This window comes from Sarcophilus harrisii, chromosome 2 (genome assembly GCF_902635505.1).
Source record: "Sarcophilus harrisii chromosome 2, mSarHar1.11, whole genome shotgun sequence".
Lineage (NCBI taxonomy): Eukaryota > Metazoa > Chordata > Mammalia > Dasyuromorphia > Dasyuridae > Sarcophilus > Sarcophilus harrisii.
The window spans coordinates 583,761,623-583,785,353 of NC_045427.1; the positions used below are offsets into that span (position 1 = coordinate 583,761,623).

The 23,731-nt window shown below is 35.7% G+C and overlaps 1 protein-coding gene across 3 annotated transcripts in view; it reads left to right on the forward strand.

Annotated features, from left to right (window-relative positions):
• The first annotated feature begins 17,003 nt into the window (after positions 1-17,003).
• Positions 17,004-23,731, forward strand: part of KIF20B (kinesin family member 20B) — a 90,944-nt gene continuing 84,216 nt past the window's right edge. For all 3 annotated transcript variants that reach the window (XM_012540592.3, XM_012540596.3, XM_031956021.1), the window contains exon 1: positions 17,004-17,123. The gene's annotated coding sequence lies outside the window, so the exon portion shown is untranslated. The remainder of the gene's footprint in view (positions 17,124-23,731) is intronic.

Below are 23,731 nucleotides of genomic sequence, written 5' to 3' on the forward strand. Positions count from 1 at the left end.
AGGAAAGCCTGAAGTAGGGTGGTGTCATTGGGAGTGGAGAGAAAAGAGATTGGATTGTATAATCAAAAAGACTTGGCAAATAATTTCATGTGTAGGTGAAAGAGAGAGAGGGAGGAGTCAAAAGTGATTACTCAAGGCAATGAGCCTGAGTAACAAGAATGACAGAATTAAAAAAGTTGGAGGTAGGGAACCTTTTGGGGGGAAGATGAATTTAGTTTTGGATAGATTGATTTTGAGGTGTGCCTATACTAAATATCAGAGACCACAAGCTCTAAGCACTTGCTCCAGGAATGGGGTACCTTCTGGTAATACTTCATCCCCCACCATTTTGATATAAACTTAGAGAATCACTGGTAGACCATTAAGTCAGATGCCTGCCAAAATTCTCTTCCATTCCTACTTACTATCTTATCTTCCCAGCTCCTCCTATCTCTTCAAGTCTTCACTCTCTCATCCAAAATAGCTATCCTTTTTTCTATCTTAAAGTATCTCTTTCTAACCTATACTCACATAATCATAACCCTAGTCTCTCTCCTTGGATCACTGCAAGAGTCTTCTAACTGGTACCTTTGCCTCAATTCTCTTCCCATCCAGTTCATCCTCCATTTAGATTTCAAGCTGATTTTTCTAAAGTATAAGTCTGACCATGTTACCACCTTGCTCGAAGAGCTCTACTGAGTCCCTATTACCTATAAAATCAAATATAAAAGTCCTATTTGGCATCTAAAACACCTAATAAGCTGATATCTTACTATCTTTTAACTTCTTGCACCCTATACTTTCCCTTCACACATTGCTATTCCTTGCACATGACCATCTGTCCTCCATCTCTGTGTCTTTGTACTAAATGTTCCTCATGTGTGGAAGATTCTCCATTCTTATCACTCCATCTTGACATTCCTAACTTCTTTCACGTCTCAGATGAAATCCCACCTTCTGCAGGAGACCTTTGAGCCTTCCTTCTAAGGTTACTTTGCTTCTATTCTGTATAAATACACAATGCAAATAAAAAAGATATGTATACACTACATATAATAATACAGCATAATATACATAATATATAATATTTAATATATTATGTATAGTACATACCGATTTATTTACATCTTATCTTCCCCATTAGTATATAATAAATTCCTTGAGGGCAGAAATTATTTTTGCCTGCATTTGTTGGAGGAAATTAATAACAAATAATTTGGGGAGATTCAGAGTTCTCCCTTTTTCTTTCCTCATTTCAAGACCTTAGTCTCTAAAGTTTGCATTAACCTCTTCTATCTGATCCCACCCAATCTTAGGAAGAATCTAGTCTAAGGTGAATTCCATTGAAATAAGCTTGGGTGGAGAAACTCTTTTGTTCAAATTGGGCAGAGACAGAACTTTATGTCTAAATTGCCCAAAGCTGAGGATGATCTGGGTATAGAGATAGTGTAATTGTCCAAGAATGACATGATGTCATTTTCAGCAGCATCATTCATTCTCTTCTTAATTGTTAATCAATCAGAGTTGATTGCTATCGTGGGGAACATGCTTCTTCCAAAATGACATATGTCATGAGCCATCATGATTGTCTTTGGTCAATAACCATCCATTTATTAAAATACTGGCATTATTAATAAAATGATTAAAATACCCAGAAATTACATCTCAAATCTTTATAAATGCCACATTATATTCCCAACATTTAGCCAGATATATAGTGCTAGATAATTTCTTATTCTTTGATTGACTCTCCCATCAGCATGTCGAACATATGATATTGAAAACAGAATTTATTATCTTTTCATATAATCCAATCCTTCCTTTAAACTTCCTTATTTTTATCAAGGGCGCTATTGTTATCCTATTAGTTCAGGTTTGTAATCTTGAACTATCTTTGACTCTTACCTCTTCTTCACTTCTCCCATCCAAAGAGCTCAAAGAGCTAACACATTTTAGGGATTTTATCTTTATAAAAAGTTTTTTATCTGTTATTTCCTCTCCATTTATGTGACCACTACTATAATTTAGGCTTTTAACTTCTCTTAATTAAATTATTTAAATAGCCCCCTAATTGATCTCCCTGTTCCTTCTTCAAGTCATCAGGCAGACATTTTTTTTCCCCCTTTCACTCCTGTGGCTACTGTATTTCTCTTCACTGAGATTACTATTACATGGCCCTGGGACCCTCGTTAGTTTGAATAAAGAAGACCAAATAAAGTTAAAATTTTAAAGCTTAGAAGAATGATTCTCTTGTCAATGGACGTATATGGATCTAGGGACCCTAATGTCCCATTAAAATGATGCTTTTTAGCCAAAAAAGATAAGACCAAGAAAGTTGTTCTATAGTTTAGAATAAGGAAAAGTGTTTGATTAAAGGGATTAGAACTTACATTCTTTGATATTTATATAATTTTTTAAAATAAGTTTAATAAGTAGCATGTATATATCTAATTTTTGCTAATTTCATCCTTACAATACTCCTTGGAGATAGGTATTATTTATTATTATTGTCAAGTCCACTAGTTCCCATTGCCCCATGGACCTTTGTGGATTTGTCGAAGAGTATACCCCAGTGTTATGGGGGAAATATTTTGTAGCTACTTCTCTTAATATTGCTTCTAATAAATGCTTTTGCTTTGAACTTATGTCTCCTTTCTGACAATTAAAAATAAGAACAGCAATGGGAGCTTGTGAACTATAGTTTTATGAGTGTGGAACTTCAAGAAACTCTGGTTTTCTGGGATATCAGCTGCCCTGTGGGGGAGCCAATTTACAAGTCTAAGTGCAAGTTTGGGAAAGAACAGATGTATGATCCTTCTAGGAAGAGGCAGTTGTTTTCCCAGAAAGTATTGGTCCTTCAGCATTGTGGGGGTGGGGGTGGGAGAGGAACTGAGCATCAGGAAAGGGGCACATATCAAAATGGGTGATAGCTGGGAATCTACAAAGGAATGAAGCATGCCCTGATAAGAATGTGGTATAACTTAAAGATGTATGCCTTTGGAACCTTGGGACAAAATCCTATTCACTTGCACTAGACATACCTCTGCATCATCAGTATATTTAATTTGGGAATAGAGGAGAAGACAGTAGATTAAGATTTACCCAGGATCGAGAATTAGTTGAGTGGGAAAGATGGAAAGTGAGTAAAGGGTGAAGGAGATTAATTTATTAGAAACAATACTATAGAATCAATAGTATCACTGTAGAATCAAAAGGAAACTGAAAATAGAAAGGAATGGCCAGACTATCAGAATCGGGAGGCGAAAAAAAGGATTCAAAATTTTGGCAAGATGGAGAACAAGTAAAGGAGAGGTAGGGAAGTGGAAAAGTAGAAAGTGGGAAAAAAGTTTGATAGGATAGGAACTTCAGAGTTTAGAATCCTAATAGGAGAGCAGTTTAGAGTGATGGTGAGATCCTATTGAGTAGCTGAAAGTATGAAAAGAGCTCATAATAGTTGAGGTGAACTAATATGAAGCTATGTCCCTCTTCTTATCAGAAAGCTAATAGCAGATGTAGATATATATGTTCAGACCCAATTTGTGGGTTCATTTTGCCTAACTATTGATTACAAGGGAAGGTTTCTATGGTTAAAGAGTAGAAGTGGATATGGGGAAGTATAAGGAGCTGGGCTCATCAATTAGGCCTCTGCTCAGTGTTCCCCTGTACAGCTTCAGTCTTTTAATTAAGACAAAAGAGAATCCCAAAATGGCAGTAAATTACAGAAGTATCTGGATTACCTAACCAATAACTATAATGCAATAAATACAGATTGGGAGGAATTAAAGTCAATCAACACTTACTAACTGCCAAATAAGTACAAAGCACTTTGTGTCTCTCCTCTTGCTTTCTTCTAAAACTTCTCTAATCAGTTTTCTGATCTTATCATTCAATAGAAAAATATTATTTTCAGAATTTAAAATATACTCAAGAAAAACAAATTTCTACATTGGTGCCATTAAAAAAAGTATGTCTCAGTTTGTACTATGAGTCCATCATTTCTCTTGAGAGGTAGGGAATATGTGTCATCATGAGTCCTCATATTGTCTTTGGTTATTTTGTTGATCCAAGTTTTTTTATAAGTTGTTTTTACAATGTTGTTATTATTGTATTGTATAAATCATATTGTTGGTTCTGATTACTCTACTTCAGATCCATTGTTACAAATCTTCCCAGGTATCTCTAAATGATCATTTTAATTCTTTCTTTTTCTTTTTTTTTTTTTTTTTTGCAAAGCAGAGTTATGTGGCTTGCTCAGGATTACATAGCTAATAAAAATGTCAAATGTCTGAGGCTGGATTTGAGCTTGGTTCCTTCTGATTCCAAGAATTTCTTACAGCAAAACAACATTTTATTATGTTCTTATATCATAACTTGGTCAGCTATTTCCCAATTGATGGGCAACATCTTAGTTTCCAATTCTTTGCTACTATAGAAAGAATTACAATAAATATTTTGTATGTGTGGCTCCTTTTTCCTTTTTTTTTTTTTTGGATCTTTTTGAGATATATTTCAGTATTGATATTGCTAAGCCTAAGGATATGAATGTTTAATAACTTTTGGGGTGTAATTCCAAATTGTTTGTCAGAATGGTTAATCAATTTATAGCTTCTTCAACAATGCATTAATAGGTTTATTTTCCTTCAGCTTCTGTTACATTTGGCATTAAAAGTTTGCCAATCTAACTATGCTCAAAAAGTTATCAAACTGTGCATACCCTTTGATCCAGCAGTGTTACTACTGGGCTTATATCTCAAAGAGATCATAAAGAATGGAAAGGGACCTATGTGCACGAATGTTTGTGGCAGCCCTCTTTGTAGTGTCCAGAAACTGGAAACTAAGTGGATGCCCATCAGTTGGAGAATGGCTGAATAAATTGTGGTATATGAATATTATGGAATATTATTGTTCTGTAAGAAATGACCAACAGGATGATTTCAGAAAGGCCTGGAGAGACTTACACGAACTGATGCTGAGTGAAATGAGAAGGACCAGGAGATCATTATATACTTCAACAACAATACTATATGATGACCAGTTCTGATGGACCTGGCCATCCTCAGATCTCATTGACCCCCAGTGAGATCAACCAAATCATTTCCAATGGAGCAGTAATGAACTGAACTAGCTACGCCCAGAGAAAGAACTCTGGGAGATGACTAAAAACCATTACATTGAATTCCCAATCCCTATATTTATGCCCACCTGCATTTTTGATTTCCTTCACAAGCTAATTGTACAATATTTCAGTCTGATTCTTTTTGTATAGCAAAATAACGGTTTGGTCATGTATACTTATTATGTATCTAATTTATATTTTAATATATTTAACATCTACTGGTCAGACTCCTGCCATCTGGGGGAGGGGGTGGGGATAAGAGGTGAAAAATTGGAACAAGAGGTTTGGCAATTGTTAATGCTGTAAAGCTACCCATACATATAACCTGTAAATAAAAGGCTATTAAAAAAAAAATAAAATAAAATTGAAAAAAAAAGTTTGCCAATCTGATAGATATGAGGTTGAATTTCAGGGTTGCTTTAATTTGTATGTCTCTAATTTTAGTTGGAAGAATTAGAGCATTTTTCAAATGTGTGTGTGTGTGTGTGTGTGTGGTTTTATTGGGTTTTTTTTTCTGAGAAAATTCTCTGTTCATATTCTTTGACCATATATCAATTGGCAACGTCCTCATATTAATAGATGAAGAAACAGGTTCAAGAGATTAAGTGACTTGCCTGAGGTCACACAATAAGCCTCAAAGGTAGAATATGAAATCTTTTGATTCCAATAACTATTCTTGTCACTGTATCACATTGCCACTTCCAACTTTAAGGCACACATTTTTAGGACCAATGATCCTAAAGTCCTGAACTAGTAGAATTAAGAATTTTTAAAATTTGTTTTTGTCTTTTCAAAATAAAACTTTCTCTGTGATATTGTGAATGAACATTCCTTCCGTGGAGACAATGGATCTCAACAGACTGGGATATAAATATTTTCAAGTTTTCTAGAGAGAAGTCACATCAAAAGATTAAATAAGCACCCTGCAATGAACCCAGGTCCATTATATCATGAGATAGATACTGATACAAGGATTATATCACTATATCTGGATTCCTCCATGACCCACTCCCCTCCTCTGACAGATTCTAAGGCCCTTCCTTCTGTTTCATTATCTCCTTGAATTCAACTAGTTACCTATTTGATGTCTTACTGATCTTTCTAGCCCTGGTTGACTCAATGGTTTTAATCAGCTGCCTGTTTGGCCTGTAATAATGATCAAATAAATACTTCCTATCTAATCTAACTCTCATCTTAGTCTCTTTTGACCTACCTATTTTGTTGCTAAATAGTTACATTCCTTGGTGTTGCATTATTACAGGGAACACAAAGAAATTTGGTACCCAGAATTGTATCATTCTAGAATATAAAAACCATTTATTACATTTGTATACCATAACTTATTCAGCCATCTGATGGGCATCTACTCAACTTCAAATTGCTTGCCATTACAAAAAAGAGCTTCCACAAACATTTTTGTACATGTAGGTCTTTCTCCCTCTTTTATGATCCCTGGAATATAGACCTAGCAATGATACTGCTGGATTAAAGAGTATACATACTTTTATAGCCCTTTGGGCATAGCCCCAACTGCTCCCCAAAATGGCTGGATCAATTTACAATTCCAACAGAGCATGTGTCCCAGTTTTCCCACATCTCCTCTTTCCTGTTATCTTAGCCAATATGATAGGTATGGGGTGGTATCTCAGAGTTACTCTAATTTGCATTTCTCTAATCAATAGTAATGCAGAGCATTTTTTTTTTTTTTATCTATCTATAGATGGCTTTAATTTCTCAAATTGTTTATATTCTTTGACTATTTATCATTGGGAGAATGTATTCTTATAAATTTGTTTTCCTATGCATTTGACTCAGTTCCCTATATATTTTAGAAATGAGGCCTTTGTCAGAAACATTGGGTGTAAAATTTTTTCTCCAGCTTTTTGCATCCCTTCTAATCTTAACTGCATTGGTTTTGTTTGTGCAATTTTTTTTTTCAATTTAATGTAATAAAAATTAACCATTTTGCATTCCATAATGTTCTCTACTTCTTTGATCATGAAATCCTCCCTTCTCCAAAAATCTGACAGGTAAACTATCCCTTCCTCTCCTAATTTGCTTATAGTATCACCTTTTATGTTTAAATCATGAAATTATTTTGATCTTATTTTGGTATGGGGTGTTTTTCTTGTGTTTTTTTTTTTCTGCCCTCCTTTTATTCACATCTTTAAATGCCCTTGATATTCTTTTGCTTAGTTGGGTCTCTTATGAAGCTTTAAGCTAATCTTACTCTGTATTGTTTCTCTGTTTTGGAGGCAAGACTACTCATAATCATTCATCACTATATTTTAAAGAGTTTTAATAAATGAATTTATATTCTAAAACAGTATTGCCTTTGGCTGCCATTGTGCTTTATTTGTCAAGGAAATCAGATATTTGCTATGACACTAGCCATTTTGTTGTTTAGTGTAAGTTATCTATACCAGCAAAATGTCTGCATGAAATTCTTGTATTTGTGTCTACATTCTTTCTTTTTTCTGTTAGATTTCTTGTCAAGAATAAATTACTTAAATCTCTTAGAATGGAGTTACTTATACACCACATGTTTTTTCTCTTTTCTTCTAGCTTTGTACTTAATTCATTACTTGCTTTCACAAGTCTGTGGTCTCTATACATCTAGATAATTTAAGAATAACTCCTAAAAATTGTTTTATGCCTATTAAAATATAATCAGTTTCCTTTTGGCAGGGTGGTATAAAAAAGAGGAGCAAGAATTATCAGTGTTAAGTAAAATTTCAAAGAGAAAACAGATCTATTTTTGAAGAACAGACATAATTTATTTATAAGAACATGATTGATGACTATACCAAGACAACATATACAGTTGGCACTCCAAGAAAGGCAGCTCAGCTGAACTCTTAGGATGACAAGGTAGTAGTTGTAAGCACTAGCGATAAACATTATACCAACCTCACTCTCACACTGGAGGATAATGCTGGTAATAAAAACTGCAAAACTTTCTCTCATGTAGTTTGAAATCAGCCTTTTTGATGCTGTTTATACATCATATATGATATCTGCCAAGGAAAAGATGACAAAAGGTAAGATTTTGTTGTATCAAAGCAATGTGGAAAGAAGAACTAGGGTTTTTTTGGGGGGGTGTCTTTGTCTCTCTGCATGTTCCCTAATGCTTTGTGTTCCCCTTAGAGTCTTGCATAGTGGACCATGATGGTAAATTACCCAAGGTCAGACAAGAAAAACCCTGGAAATCTTCTCCATTATGGTGGCAAAAACTGAGCATTGCATAGAGACAAAATGTTGCCTCAGAATAGGGATTTGGTCAAAAGAGAGTGAAATAGCTAAGAAAAAACCATGTCTGGAGCTCTTGCTTCATAAATTCATTCAAGAAGCATTTTTTTTTTCAGTATCTGCTACATGCAAGAGCCTATACTAAAATCAAAATAGAACAGTCTCTGACATCAAGGAACTTACATTTTTTTTCAGGTGTGCAAAGCATTTTATTATACCATTTTGAACCTTATCCATCATGACACTGAGAGACAGAATCTAAACCTACATCTTCCTGATTAGTTTAGTAACACTTTCCAAACAGAAAATTAAGTTAGTCTGGCATTACCCATGCAAAGTCTTAGTGATAAGGCCTTTTATAAATGCTAACAAACCATCCTATTAAAAAAATTTCCAGAATTTTGACAGGAATCAAAGTCAAGTTCATTGGTCTATACTTTGAAGACCTTTTCTTTTAAGGAGCTTACATTCAGTTGGATATGGGGTAGGTCAATATATAAAAAGAAAATTTCATGCAAAAAATATACATATATATATATATTTGTATATATACACAAAGTAATTTCTGGAGGAGGGCACCAGAAAATGGGGGAATCACCTAACGTAGGAGATGGCTTTTGAAGGAAGCTGGGAGTTCTAACAGGCAGAGATGAAGAGGGAATGAGTGTCAGACAAGAGGGACAAGCTGAGCAAGACCACAGTGGTGACAGATGTCATGTAAGGAAAAACAGAAAGCAGACCAGTTTGACTACAGCAAAGAGTGAGTAAAATACAATTATGTTCAGTAAGACTGGAAAAGTAGGCTGAAGCTGGCTTATGAAGGATTTTAAAAGACAAACAGAAAAGCTTATATTTTTAACCTGCAGGCAAGATGGGGCTTCTAAAGCACACAAGTGACCTGTTAGAAAAAATCAGATGTATGTTTACTAATGTAGACATTATATGTTATGATGGTCTTTATTTTAAACCACACTTGTAATGGCAAATCAATTTCTTAGAGAATTCCTAAATTGAATCTCTCCTCCATCATCTCTGTCCCTGGAGAATAGGTTCAAAAAGCTGCTACAAAACCTTTTCCTCACAAAGTTTACTTCTAGATATGAATAGCTTCTGGAGAATTCACTCCCTTTCTGAAGGACTAGGAGTCTAGACTATTGAGTTGGGCTATCTACATGGAATAGATTATTTTTTTTTATTTAATAGCCTTTTATTTACAGGTTATATGCATGGATAACTTTACAGCGTTAACAATTGCCAAACCTCTTGTTCCAATTTTTCACCTCTTACCCCCCCCCTCCCCTAGATGGCAGGATGACCAGTAGATGTTAAATACATTAAAATATAAATTAGATACACAATAAGTATACATGACCTAAACATTATTTTGCTGTATATAAAGAATCAGACTCTGAAATATTGTACAATTAGCTTGTGAAGGAAATCAAAAATGCAGGTGGGCATAAATATAGGGATTGGGAATTCAATGTAATGGTTTTAGTTATCTCCCAAAGTTCTTTCTCTGGGCATAGTTGGTTCAGTTCATTACTGCTCCATTGGAAATGATTTGGTTGATCTCGTTGCTGAGGATGGACAGGTCCATCAGAACTGGTCATCATATAGTATTGTTGTTGAAGTATATAATGATCTCTTGGTCCTGCTCATTTCACTCAGCATCAGTTCGTGTAAGTCTCTCCAGGCCTTTCTGAAATCATCCTGTTGGTCATTTCTTACAGAACAGTAATATTCCATAATATTCATATACCACAATTTATTCAGCCATTCTCCAACTGATGGACATCCATTCAGTTTCCAGTTTCTAGCCACTACAAAAAGGGCTGCCACAAACATTCGTGCACATACAGGTCCCTTTCCCTTCTTTATAATCTCTTTGGGATATAATCCCAGTAGTAACACTGCTGGATCAAAGGGTATGCACAGTTTGATAACTTTTTGAGCATAGTTCCAAACTACTCTCCAAAATGGTTGGATTCGTTCACAACTCCACCAACAATGCATCAATGTCCCAGTTTTCCCGCATCCCCTCCAACAATCATCATTATTTTTTCCTGTCATCTTAGCCAATCTGACAGGTGTGTAGTGGTATCTTAGAGTTGTCTTAATTTGCATTTCTCTGATTAATAATGACTTGGAGCATCTTTTCATATGACTAGAAATAGTTTCAATTTCTTCATCTGAGAATTGTCTGTTCATATCCTTTGACCATTTTTCAATTGGAGAATGGCTTGATTTTTTATAAATTAGAGTTAATTCTCTATATATTTTGGAAATGAGGCCTTTATCAGAACCTTTGACTGTAAAAATATTTTCCCAGTTTATTGCTTCCCTTCTAATCTTGTCTGCATTAGTTTTGTTTGTACAAAAACTTTTCAGTTTGGTATAATCGAAATTTTCTATTTTGTGATCAGTAATGATCTCTAGTTCTGCTTTGGTCATAAAGTCCTTCCCCTTCCACAGGTCTGAGAGGTAAACTATCCTGTGTTCCTCTAATTTATTAATAATTTTATTCTTTATGCCTAGATCATGAACCCATTTTGACCTTATCTTGGTGTATGGTGTTAAGTGTGGATCAACGCCTAGTTTCTGCCATATTAGTTTCACGGAATAGATTAAAATCAGCATTTAGTATCTACTCTGTGTCAGGCACTGTGCTAAGTGCTTTATAACTAATATGTCATTTGAGCCACAAAACAACTTGGAGAGGTAAGTGGTATTATCCTCCCCCCCCCTTTTTTTTTACATTTGCAAAATAGGATTTCCCCCAAAATATATGCAAAGATAGGTTTCAACATTTTGCAAAATCTCATATTCCAAATTTTTCTCTCTCTTCCCTGCCCAAGACAGTAAGTAGTCTGATATAGGTTAAACATATGCAATTCTTCTGAATCTATTTCTGTATTTGTCATGCTGTGCAAGAAAAATCAGAGCAAAGGAGAAAAAAAAAGCAAACATACCCACAATAAAAGATGAAAATACTATGGTTTGAGCCATATTCAGTCTCCATAGTTCTGTCTGTTGATATAGATGGCACTTTCCATCACAAGTTCATTGAATTACCCCATTGTTGAAAAGAGTCAAGTCAGTTGTTACTGAGTACAATGTTCTCTTGGTTCTGCTCACTTCACTTACCATCAGTTCATGCAAGTCTTTCTAGGCTTTTCTGAAATCAGCCTGCTCAGCTTTTCTTATAGAACAATAATTTTCATTACATTCATAAACCATAACTTAGTCAGCTATTCCCCAACTGATAGGCATACACTCTATTTCTAGTTCCTTGTCACTATAAAAGGGCTGCTATAAACACATTTTTGCATATGTAAGTCCTTTTCCCTTTTTTATCTCTTTGGGATAAAGACCTAGTAGAGATACTGCTGCATCAAAGGATATGCATATTTTTATAGCCCCAAACTGCTCTCCAGAATTTTTAGATCACTTCATAACTCCACTAACAATGCATTAATGTCCCATATCCCTTCCAACATTTGTCATCAATTTGAGAAGCATGAAGTGGTACCTCAGAGTTGTGTTAATGTACATTTCTCTAATCAAAAGAGATTTAGAGCATTTTTTCATGACTACAGATAGCTTTAACTTTTTTATCTGAACATTTCTGTCTATATCCTTTGACTATTTACCAATTGGGGAATATATTCCTATAAATTTGACTCAGTTTTCTATATATTTTATTTTTTTGCAATCGTGGTTAAGTGATTTGCCCAGGGTCACACAGCTAGGAAGTGAGATCAGATTTGAACTCTGGTCTTTCTGATTTCAGGGCTGGTGCTCTATCCATTGAGCCACCTAGGTGCCCCAGTTTTCTATATATTTTAGAAATGAGGCCTTTATCAGAAGCACTAACTGTAAAAATAATTTTCTCCAGGTTTCTGCTTCCCTTCTAATTTTGGCTGCATTGTTTTTGTGCAAAATCTTTTTTATTTAATGTAATCAAAATTATCCATTTTGCATTTCATAATGTTCTCTAGTTTTTCTTTAGCCACAAATTGCTCCCTTCTCCACAGATCTGAGAGGTAGACTATCCCTTATCTTAATTTATCCTCATTTTACAATTGAAGAAATCAAGGCAAACAGAGGATAAATGACTTGCCTAGGACCACATAGTGTGTGAAGTTGAATTCAGACCTTTCTGACACTAGGCTCTATTTAATGAACCACCCAAATAGCTTGTATCTCCCTTTCATAGGCAATGTGGCAGCTTTTTAATGCTTGTACCTTGAGTGTCCATTCTGGTATGTTTTTTCCTATATCAATCACTAGTTCTCATTTATAACTCCCTCATATCATTAACCCTGTGTTTAGAACTTTGTTTACGTAAAATAGTTTTTATAACGCGATATTTAACTTTTTCACTTAATAGTATTTTCCCCAATTACATGTAAAGATAGTTTTCAACATTCAGTTTTGTAAGATTTTGAGTTCTGTTTTTTCTCCCTCCTCTTTCCTGCCCCCCCCCCCTCCAAGCCAGCATGCAATTTGATGTAGGTTATACATGTTCAATCATTTTAAATACATTTCCATAATAGTCATGTTGTGAAAGAAAAATCTAAACAAAAGGGAAAAATCCGGAGAAAGAAAAAAATAACAAAGGTGAAAATAAAAAAGGTGAAAATGTTTTGAATTACGTTCAGTCTCCATAGTTCTTCCTCTGAATGTGAATGACATTTTCCATCATGAGTCTATTAGAATTATTTTGAATCACCATATTGCTGAGATGAAATGTCTATCATAGTTGATCATTTCAGAGTGTTGCTGTTACTGTATACAATGCTCTTCTGGATCTGTGTACTTTACTCAGTATCAGTTCATGTAAGTCTTTCCAGGTCGTTTTTTAAAATTCACTTGCTCAATCATGGATTATAGAATAATAATCCATTACACTTACATACCATAACTTATTCAGCCATCCTCCAATTAAATGGTCTTCCCTCAATTTCCAATTCCTTACCACCACAAAAAGAACTTCTACATTTTTGCACATATGTATCATTTCTTCCCTCCCCCCCCCTTTTTTTTTAAATAGTCTCGTTGGGATAATCAGTAGTGTGGTACAATTGGATCAAAGGGGCTACTTTTTTTTTTCTTTCTTTCTTTTTTTTTTTTTTTTTAAAAGATCTAGCAAGAACCAAAGTACAAAAACATCCTCCTAAATTGGATCTCTCCTCCGTCATCTCTGTCCCTGGAGAATGGGTTCAAAAAGCTGCTATAAAACATCTTCCTCACAAAGTTTACTTCTGGATATGGAATAGCTTCTGGAGAATCACTCCCTTTCTGAAGGACTAGGAGTCTAGACTATTGAGTTAACACCTTGTTGGGCAAGGTCAAGCAAGAAATTCCTCTGAGCTGCATTAGTATGCCAGATTCAGCTGCTGGCAAACTCTGGTTTGGAATCCTGTCACTGAACTTTAGTTCTCTTATCTTTGGAAATTCACCCAGCGCTATGCTAAATTAAGAGAATATCTAAACAAGACCAGCTTAATGAGTCCATACTTGCCTAGGAGGGCCAACCCTCAAAAGTCCTTTCTCATGGGAGAAAAGATACTGCCTTATTGATCCTCCAGTGCTCAGTTTTCTTTATACCTTGTCTGTATGAAAGTTTTTACATTGCCATCTTTTATATGTACTCTCAGATCATTTCAGCAGAATATCTAAACACCCCTCTTCACTGTGCAATAAGAGGACCAGAAACAATCACAGAATTTTTATATGTGCTCCAAGGTAGATTCCTGGGAAACTATTATATGTAAGCAGAAACAGGCTCATCCATTCTCCATGTGGGTCCTTTGAATATGCATTCAGGACTGGGCCCTCAGCATTTCCCCTTCTACAAATCATTTTGGTAGCTGTGAGAAAGATGGATTAGGAGGGATGACACTGCAGATTGGTATACAGTTAGGAAGTTATTGCAACAGCCCAGATATGAAGTGATCAGTTAGAATGGTAGTTGTATAAGTAGAGAAAAAAGATAAATATAATATATTCTGGAAATAAAATCAACAATATTTAGCAATAATTGGATATAGGAGAGAAGATTAGATCAAATGCTATTTGGAAAGTGCTTGATATTTAAATGCCAATAGCATTTTTTATTGCTTTTCATGAAGACAATGAATCTTTAAATGACCCATCAGAAATCAAAACCTATTTACTAAAACTTCCTTGATTTTCATGCACAAATATTTTCAGGAAGTCTAGAAACAGCACCATCTTGTGTCGAAACAATGTACCACTCTGGGACTCAAAAAACCTCCCATTTATATAACTTTGAGATACTTCAGTTTGGGGCTAGATTCCTTCTATTTCTATTCTCTTTATTTGTATATGTATGTGATTAGTACGATTCTAGGTGAATAGTTTGTACTTAAAAAATGTTGAAATGAAACATTATCTTCATATCATCATCTCATTGCCCTTCATTATGAATAGGAGGCAGTGATCTATTAGATCTGTACAATTCCTTAGAACAATAAACACTGATAATATACTAATCACTCATATTGAAACATGCTATCTTGATACTCTCCTAAGAGGAAATACACTTAACATGCAGAATGAAACACATTTTTGATTCTGGCCAATGCAAGAATTTGCTTTACTTAACTATGTGTATTCGTAACAAGAAATTTTTTCCTTTTTTTTTTTTTGTTTTTGTTATTGTTCAATTGGGAGAGGAGGAAGTTGAAGGATAGAAAATAAATTCTTAATTGAAAATATTTTTTTAGAGAGAATTTACCCATCATTTCTGATTGTCTCCATACCAAAATTTCAGGAGAAACAAAATAGGAAGCTGCTGCAACAGTTCAAAATGAGAAGTAATGAGAGCCTAAATGAAGAGCATGGTTAAAAAGTAGAGAAAGCTGGATAGATATAAAACATCCCTCTCCAGGAGGCAGAATCAACAAACACTGTAATCTGATTACACCTGCCGTGACCATGGACAAGCTGTTTTCACTCCATGATGTCCTGTTCCCCTATTATTTTTATAATTTTATATTTTTATATTTTTATAATTTTATCACAGGGCTGTTTGAGACAAGCATTTTTCGAACCTTTAGGTTCTTTATGTAGGTCATTGTTACAAAAAGCTTGGTTCTAAACATGTTGAAATTAATCTGGTAGCACATCCTGCAACTGGGTAGGTCTGAAGGGGGTTGGCCATAGAATGGCTTCAGTATTGCTGCATCTATTGCCATTGTTCAGTTGTGTCCCACTTTTTTCATGATCCCGTTTGGGGTTTTCTTGGCAGAGATGCTGGAATGGTTTACCATTTCCTTCTCTAGCTCCTTTTACAAGTAGGGAAACTGAGGCAAACAGGATAAAGCAACTTGCCCAAGGTTGTAGAGAGACAAAACTCTGGAGAAGTATATTTGAAACAAGATGTTAACTCAAGAGGAACTGATGAGACAATGGTTATCTAGTTTACATATATACTTAGCACTTAGCATGGTGAGTAATGGTTCTCTGAGTTCAAACATAATCAGTGTGCTATAATGATGTCGTTACAATAAGGCATATAAGGGCCAACAAGGACTGGAAAAGAGACGAATATATCCATTTCCCACCATCCTGGTGGCTCTCCTGCCTTCTGCCTTCCTCACTGAGACCAAGGCCCCCCCAGGAAATCCCCCAGAAAGCTAACCTGGCCCCAGGTGAAGGAGACAAGCTGTGAGAGAGAATCCCCCGAGGTGATTATTCTGCTGAAACCAAGGCTGGGCCCGAGACCTCCAGAAAGCTTAGCTAACATTACACAAGGTCCCCACAGGTGGTGTCCGAACCAGATCTGGGCTCAGGAAGATGAACCTGCTCTGTGCACTACGGCGCCCCCTGGCGACCCTGACTGGCACACAGTGGGCACGTAATATGTTTATGGCATTGCACGGTAGCAGATACCATGTAGGTGGGACTACAGTGGCACATACATAAAAGATGGACACAGGGATATTCCTGGGAGAAAAGCAAAGATTCAGGAGCTACGGGAGCGCATCTCCCCCCGTTAGAATGAAGACCCTTTGGGGGCTATCTGACTTGCATTTCCATCCCCCAACACCTGTAAACGCTTAATAAATGCTCTAAAACACCTAATTCAATTCCAATTGTTTTACAGAGAAAGGAAGTGACTTGTCCAAGGTCACGCGGGTCAGGAAGGTCTTGAATTTGGCCCCACTGACTCCCGCATTCAGGGCCACGGCCAAGGCCAGGGGCAGGACCGCAGCCAGAGTTACAGACGTTCGCCGACAATGACACAGGCCCGCGGGGGTGTCCAGGCTAGGCCTCCCGGGAAGCCCCAGTGGGGCTGACAAAGACGCGCCGAACCTCCGAGCCTGGGCATCCTAAAGTTTCCGTAAGCTCGGGAAAAGACCCGGCCCTGCCGGAAGAGGCCGCCGAGGCACCCACGCGCGGTCCGAGCGGACCTCCATGGGCGGGGCATCGCGGCGTCCCAAACGAGGCGGTGCTCCTCCCCCACCCCCTCCCCCTCTCCTCTCATTGGTCCCCCGGCCACGCGCTAACGAGGTTTCTCCGCTTCACCGGGAGGTGTGTGGGGCGGGGCCCTCTACGTGACGTCACTTCCGGGTTATCTTTGCGCATCCCTTGATTCAGCGCGGCGCACCAGCCGCCATCATTTGAATTTGAAAACACTGAGCGCCCTTTTGGCGCGGCCTTCCTGATCCCGGGGAAGGGAGGCGGCGGGGAGCGAAGCAGGAGCGAGACCTCGGATTCCACGGGAAGGGAAGATAGATCAAGGGAGGTAGGTGACTCCGCGGGGAACCGCCGGGGGTGGCGAGGAAAGCGTTGAGTTCGACGAATGAATGAACAAATGAAGCATTTATGAAGCGCTTCCTGCGTGCCTTGCGGCGTGCTAGGCCGCTCGGAAGCGACTAGTTCAAGTGGATAAATGAACGGAGCTTTATGCCGAGGACCGTGCGATAGACGGCCTGAGGGCGGCGTTGCTTTCCTTAGGGGAGGACGAGGTCGAAATCGCGGGGAGCGAGGCGGGGCTCTGCTGAGAAAGGGGGTGGGGGACGCGTTGCGGGGCGGGGCGGCTGGAGAAGGTTCCACTTCCTGGGCCTTTAGTTTTCCCCTCTGAGACCGATCACTCCCGTCACCCGCATTCATGAAGTCCCTTTCAAAGACTGACCCCCCTGGGATTGATTGTAGATTACCAGCACCGGTTGCTGCTTGCAGCTTCTCCTCACGTGCTGGTTTCTCCCGGAGAAGGTGAACTCCTTGAAACCCTTATTGATGCGTTGCGGGAACCACTCCTACTGGAATGTGCCGGGCTTCTCTTAGCGCTTCCTGAGTAGGGAATGTTCTTGAGACTGCAAGACCCGCAGCTGAAAACTAGCCTCAGATACTAATTAGCTGTAAATATGACTCTTGTCATCTTCGTTTTCTCGTCTGGAAAATGAGGGTTATGATAGCACGTACCTGCCAGGGTTGTTGTGAGGACAAAATGGGATGTTATATGTGAAGCCTTTGTCAAATGCTGCATAAATGCTTCCGTCCATCCTTTCTTTCCTCCCCCCTCCCCCCCAATTCCTTAGTTCAGTGAATAACTGCTCGAGATATATAATTCTGTGAATTTTATTTTTCTTCCAGTCATAGTTGGCCCAAATTCATGCTTTAATAGTTTCAATCCTTCAAGATTCTATGATTTTCATTTTGTGAGCAGTATTTCCACTGAGCAAATCCTCTGTCTTGGCAGAAGGTCTTCAAAAGTTGTTAACACAAGGAAGATAGTGTTGGTGCTACCATGTTAAATTTAACAAAAAAAAAAAAAAAAGAAGAAGAAGAAAAAAAATTAACAGTTTTGAATACAGTCCTATTTTATTCTTTACGTATGGCAGGGATTCTTTTTTTTTTTTTTAAGTAGTATTTTATTTTTCCAAATCCATGCAAAGATAGTTTTCAATATTTATCTTTGCAAAAGCTTGTTTTTGAAATTTTTCTCCCTTATCCTCCTTTCCAAGAGAGCAAGCAATCTGATATAGATTAAATACGTGTAATTCTTTAAACAGATTTTCATGTTTGTCATGCTGCTCAAGAAAAATCAGATCAAAAGAAAAAAAAAACATGAGGGGGGAAAAAGATGAAAATACTATGATTTGATTCATATTCAGTCTCTGTAGTTCTCTCTCTGGTTGTGATGGCACTCTCCATCACAAGTTTATTGGAATTGCATTGAGTTATTTGTTGAAAAAATGGCAGGGATTCTTACTTAAAGTTTTTGTGTGATAGACACCTTTGGAAGTTTGGTGAAAATTTATAGTTGCAGAATAATGTTTTACAATGCATAAAATATAATACATAGGATTATAAAGGAAACCAACCATACTGAAATACTCTTTAAAATATTTTTTAAAAATTCAAAGCTCCTACGTTGAGAACTGGTGGTACAAAGAAATATAGTCATGTTTGTTATTTTATTAAGTTAAAAAAATTTTTTTAAGACTTACTATGGTAACGTTTTTTTTTGTAGACCAACCTAGGAAAAATAAAACTTTCGAAACTTAGCCAAGCTGCTGCTTCTTGGAAAACAGATTAATACAGTCTTAACATATTCTTGAAGCCTTTCCAGTTTCCTGATGCCAGCTAAAACTTGCTTTTAAGAACTGAGGATCACTACCACACCTTGAGGAAGCACGAGAGTTGATCAAACACAACTCGACTTACTGTGAAACAGGAAGTTCCTTTAAACAATAAGTTTCAAGAAAAATCCTTAGTTATAAGAAACTCCTGAAAGGTTAAGAAATATTTATGAAGGTTATATTCATAATATTATGTATGAAATGCAGAAATTAACTTATTCTTTGAAAATGTAGACATAAGAAAATAAAGCTTTTCCCTAAAATGACAACTACTTCCAATTAGAAAAACAGTAGCTTCAAGCTTCAGAGCTGTCTTTGGTTATTTCACTTAGTTGAAACAGTTTATACCTGTGGGCTTTTCTGCCTATTAACTTGGTATGATCTGTTAAGTAGTAGAATCCCAAAGTAGCAGGATAAATTGGGTTTTCTGTAAACTCCCTCATATCTTCCCTTTTGATAAGTTATTGAAGTATTAAAACCAGTTCGAAGTAAGTCTCCTAAAATGAACTTATTATATATCAAGTTTTTTATATATAAAAGCAGTAAGTAGTGTGTATAATCATTTTAATTGGATAAGAATACATACATCGGGGAGTCATGGCCAGGGATGAATATCTGGGGTTGAAAAGTTTTAAGATGATGATCCGAGTGCTAGCCACCCCTTTTTTAGCCAAGTCTGGCATATGATTTGCTAGAGAGGAACTGGTCTTGGAGTGAGGTGAAGCAGCTTGACTGGTTTTCAGGCCTGGGGGACAGAGGTGTCTTATTTCATAGTTTCATCATTAGCTAATATAAAATTTTTTTTCAGATTAGTAAAGCTTAACTATTAAACCAAAATATTTGTTTTTACTATTTTCTATGGGAAATAAGATTATTAGTGTTCTATGTGAAATGTACTTTGGATGGTAGATATGGATGAATGGATATTGACCCCAGGAGTTGCCCTGAAATTTTTTTTTTTTTTTTTGAAAAAGTACCCATTACTTATATTTTCTCTTTGAATTCTTATTCCTCTCCTGTGAACTTGGGGCACAAGGTGTGCTGCTGCCCAACTAACCAATCAACAAGCAAGTATTTATTTAGTGTCTTTGTGCCACACACTGGGTAAATAAAGAAGAGACAAAAGGATCTCTTCCTATTCAGAAGGAGGAGGAAGAGGAAGAGGAGAAAGTATAGTACAGTGCAATGAGGACAGATTTTGGAGGGCAAGATTCGGTCCTTAACCTTCATGTTATAGATGAGCAAATTGAGGCTCAGACAGCTGAAGGGACCTGCAGAGGTCACCGAGGGAGTAAGAAGCAGAGCCAATATTTTTGACACTCTAGGCTTTTTTCATTGCATTGTGTTATCTCCTCCAAATCACAAGATCCCATCTCTTCAACTATGTTGCTATGAGTATAGTAACGTGATTTTTTTTTTCTTTTGTTAAATTGGTAATTAAATGAAAGGCTGAGGCAATCTAAATTTTTTTTTAATCTGGAAAATTACTTACCACCCTTTTCAGTATTCTTTGAATGTCAGCATTTAAAACATTGTTATTGATCACAATGTTATAGATATGCATCATTCTTGTACTTATGTCTCAGTTTTACTAAAATTATTAATTGAATGTGATGTAATATTTCATTATTTTCAAAATTTTGTGATGGTAGATTTTGGGGAGGAGCTTTTCTATAACAAGTTATGTTGGCTCACAGGAAGATTTTAAAAATGTGGCCATACTTTAACTTTGCTCCCCACCCTCAAATATTACTGCTGTTTTCAAGCAGTGCCAGAAATTTGCCATGTAAGGATAAGCCTTTGATTTTGGGATATTTCATTGCATTGAAACAGAAACTAATTAGAAATTTTTTTAAGTGATATCTTGTATAGTTATATTTCTTTATCAGGAAAGGGAGTTAAATTTCTTTTTAATGGAATTCTGCAGTATCTGTACCTTCTGTTTTATTTGTCATATAAGTTTCCTGGGCAAAGAAATTTTTTGGGAGAGGTCACTCTTGATTGTATTTTGTTTAATTTTTTATTTTAAAATTTAATTCATTTTATTTTACTTTGATCTCTGATTTTCTTCCTCCTCTTTGAGAAAGCAAGGGGAAAAAAAAAACAAACCTGTTAGAAATGTGTACTTAAGCAAAACAAATTCAAAGTATTACACATTACCTGTACAGGACATTAATTATTTAATGATCAGCCTTCAGATGTATGTACTCATGTTTTGAATATGTATTGGGCCTGTGGTGAAAATTTCTTGAGATTGACTTATGAGAATTTTTAATAATTAACACACAACCTTTAAGAATCCAGGGTTATCTCCATGCTATGATGAGGAGTGAAAGAAAACAGGGGTGAGGGATGGGAGGAGACAATAGTTTTAAACCAAACAAACTCCAGTTTTGGAGAGTGAATCATGAAAGGAGAATTAAAGGGAAAGAAATAGAGAATAAATATCTATGGCTAAGGATCTAGGTAACATAAATAGAATAAGAGTGGTGGAACAGAAACAGAGGCCTTGTAAGTGTTGAGCTCCCTTTCATACTACAATTTTCTTTATAAACAGGAAGATGGAAGATAAGGAAGAAAAAGTAAAATGTAAGAAAATGGAGATAAATACACAGTTAATCATAATTGAATATGAATGCGATGAATCAATGTATAAAATAGAAGACAGCAGAATCCAACAATGAGTTATGTAAAAGAAACACTTAAAATAAGGGGCAGAAACAATATTGTGCTTTTAGTGAACTCAAAAAAGTAGAGTAGGATAAACAAGGATAGACATATAAACAATATTAATAACAATATAATTATATTATAATTAAATAATAATATAATTAATATAATTAATATTGATAATATAAACATACCTCTTTCAGTTATGAAACATTCAACAAAAAGATAAACAAGAAGAAAGTTAAAGAGCACAGTAAAATTTTGGAAGGGTTAAGTATAATAGATCTTTGGTTATTGTTGCCCAGGAATTGGAAGGAAGATGCATATTTCTCAGTTGTATATATGATACTTTTATAAAAATTGATTTTGTATTTGAATATAAAAAACAGATGCTTTAAAGCATAAATATTAGATAACATCCTTTACTAACAAGTATACCCTAAATATTCAACAAAAGGCATTTTGAAGAAAGGATTAAAACTTAATTAGAAATGTAACCATCTAATCCTAAAGAACTGAGGCATCTACAAAATAAGATAGCTAGGTGGTATGGTGAATAACATTGGGCCTGGATGGACTTGGACCAGAAAGACCATGGTTCAAATGCAATTTCAGAAAGTTCTTATTGTTTGTGTGATCCTGGGCAAGCTACTTAACTTCTTCCTATATAAAACTGAAAAAGGAAATGGAAAACCACTCTAATATTCATGTCAAGAAAACCCCATGGATAGGTGGTCCATGGCGTCATGAAGAGTCAGACATGACTTACTAACTGAACAACAAAGAAGTGAGTCAAAGAACAAATAGTAGAAACAGCTAATTTCTCCAAAGAAAATGATAACATTAAGATGAAATACCAGAACTCTTGGAATGGAGCCAAAGCAGTCTCTAATGTTAAAATATATATTGCTTAAGACTGTCATCAACAAAAGACTGTAAACAGATTGTTGAATTGTATTTGTAGCTAAAAAAACAAAACTAGAAAAATAACACATTAAAAAAGTATAAACACAAAAAGAGATATTGTAGAATTCAGAAAAAGAATGAACACACACACTGACAACTGATAAAATCAAATTAGCTAATCTGATTACCAGAAATTATTTTGCCCAATTAGATGCCCTCAAGTGGATAATTAGATAAAATTTATCAATACTTAAAAATTTAAAATACTAGAGTAACAAAATAAAAAATAGAGAATTTTTCAAAAATAAATTGAATAAGTCATAGGTGAATTTGTGAAAAAATTCATAAGATCTTCAGATAGTTTTACAAATGAATTCTATCAAATATTGTAAGAACAATTAATTCTATTATTTTATAAGCTATTTATAATTTAGTAAGAGAGCTTATCAAATGTCATTTATTCACATTTTTGATATTTAGATTGAGGAGAGACAAAACAGAGAAATAAAATTATCTTTCAACTAAGATAAATATCCCCAGTGAATACTGATACATTAGCACAGTTACATATCAAATAAAAAAGTTATTTACATAATCTAGTTAGATATATACCAAAAATACGTTGTTGACTCAATATATGATCTAGTTATATACCAAAAAATACATTGTTGACTCAATATAAGGAAAGCTTTTAATGTAATAGAACTTATTAGTAGCTAACAAACATCACACAATTATATCAATATATACTAAAAGAACTTGACAAAATGCAAAACCCTTTTTATTAACAAAAGAAAAAAAACAAAAAATGGATCTTTAATGTAAACAACATGTTAAAGGCCACCAACATAAATAATGGCAAAATACTAGAGGCTTTTCTTGTAAGAATTTGGAGTAGATCACAGAGGTTCTTTACCATCACTCTGATGAAGTAGTTGAAGTAATATGCTTTAGCATATTAATGCTAAAGCAAGAAAAAGAAATGGAAGGAATATGCACATGCAAGGAAGAACAAAAATTGCCCTTTGTAAATGATATAATGGTCTGTTTTGAGAACCTCAGTCTTCTAAATTATTAATGGAAAGAATTTTAGTAACTTCAATAAAAAAGCAGGTTATAAAATAAACCCATCTAAATCATCAACTTTTTGTTATGCTGTTAAAAATAAAAGCCAGCCAAAAGAGTTAGGAAA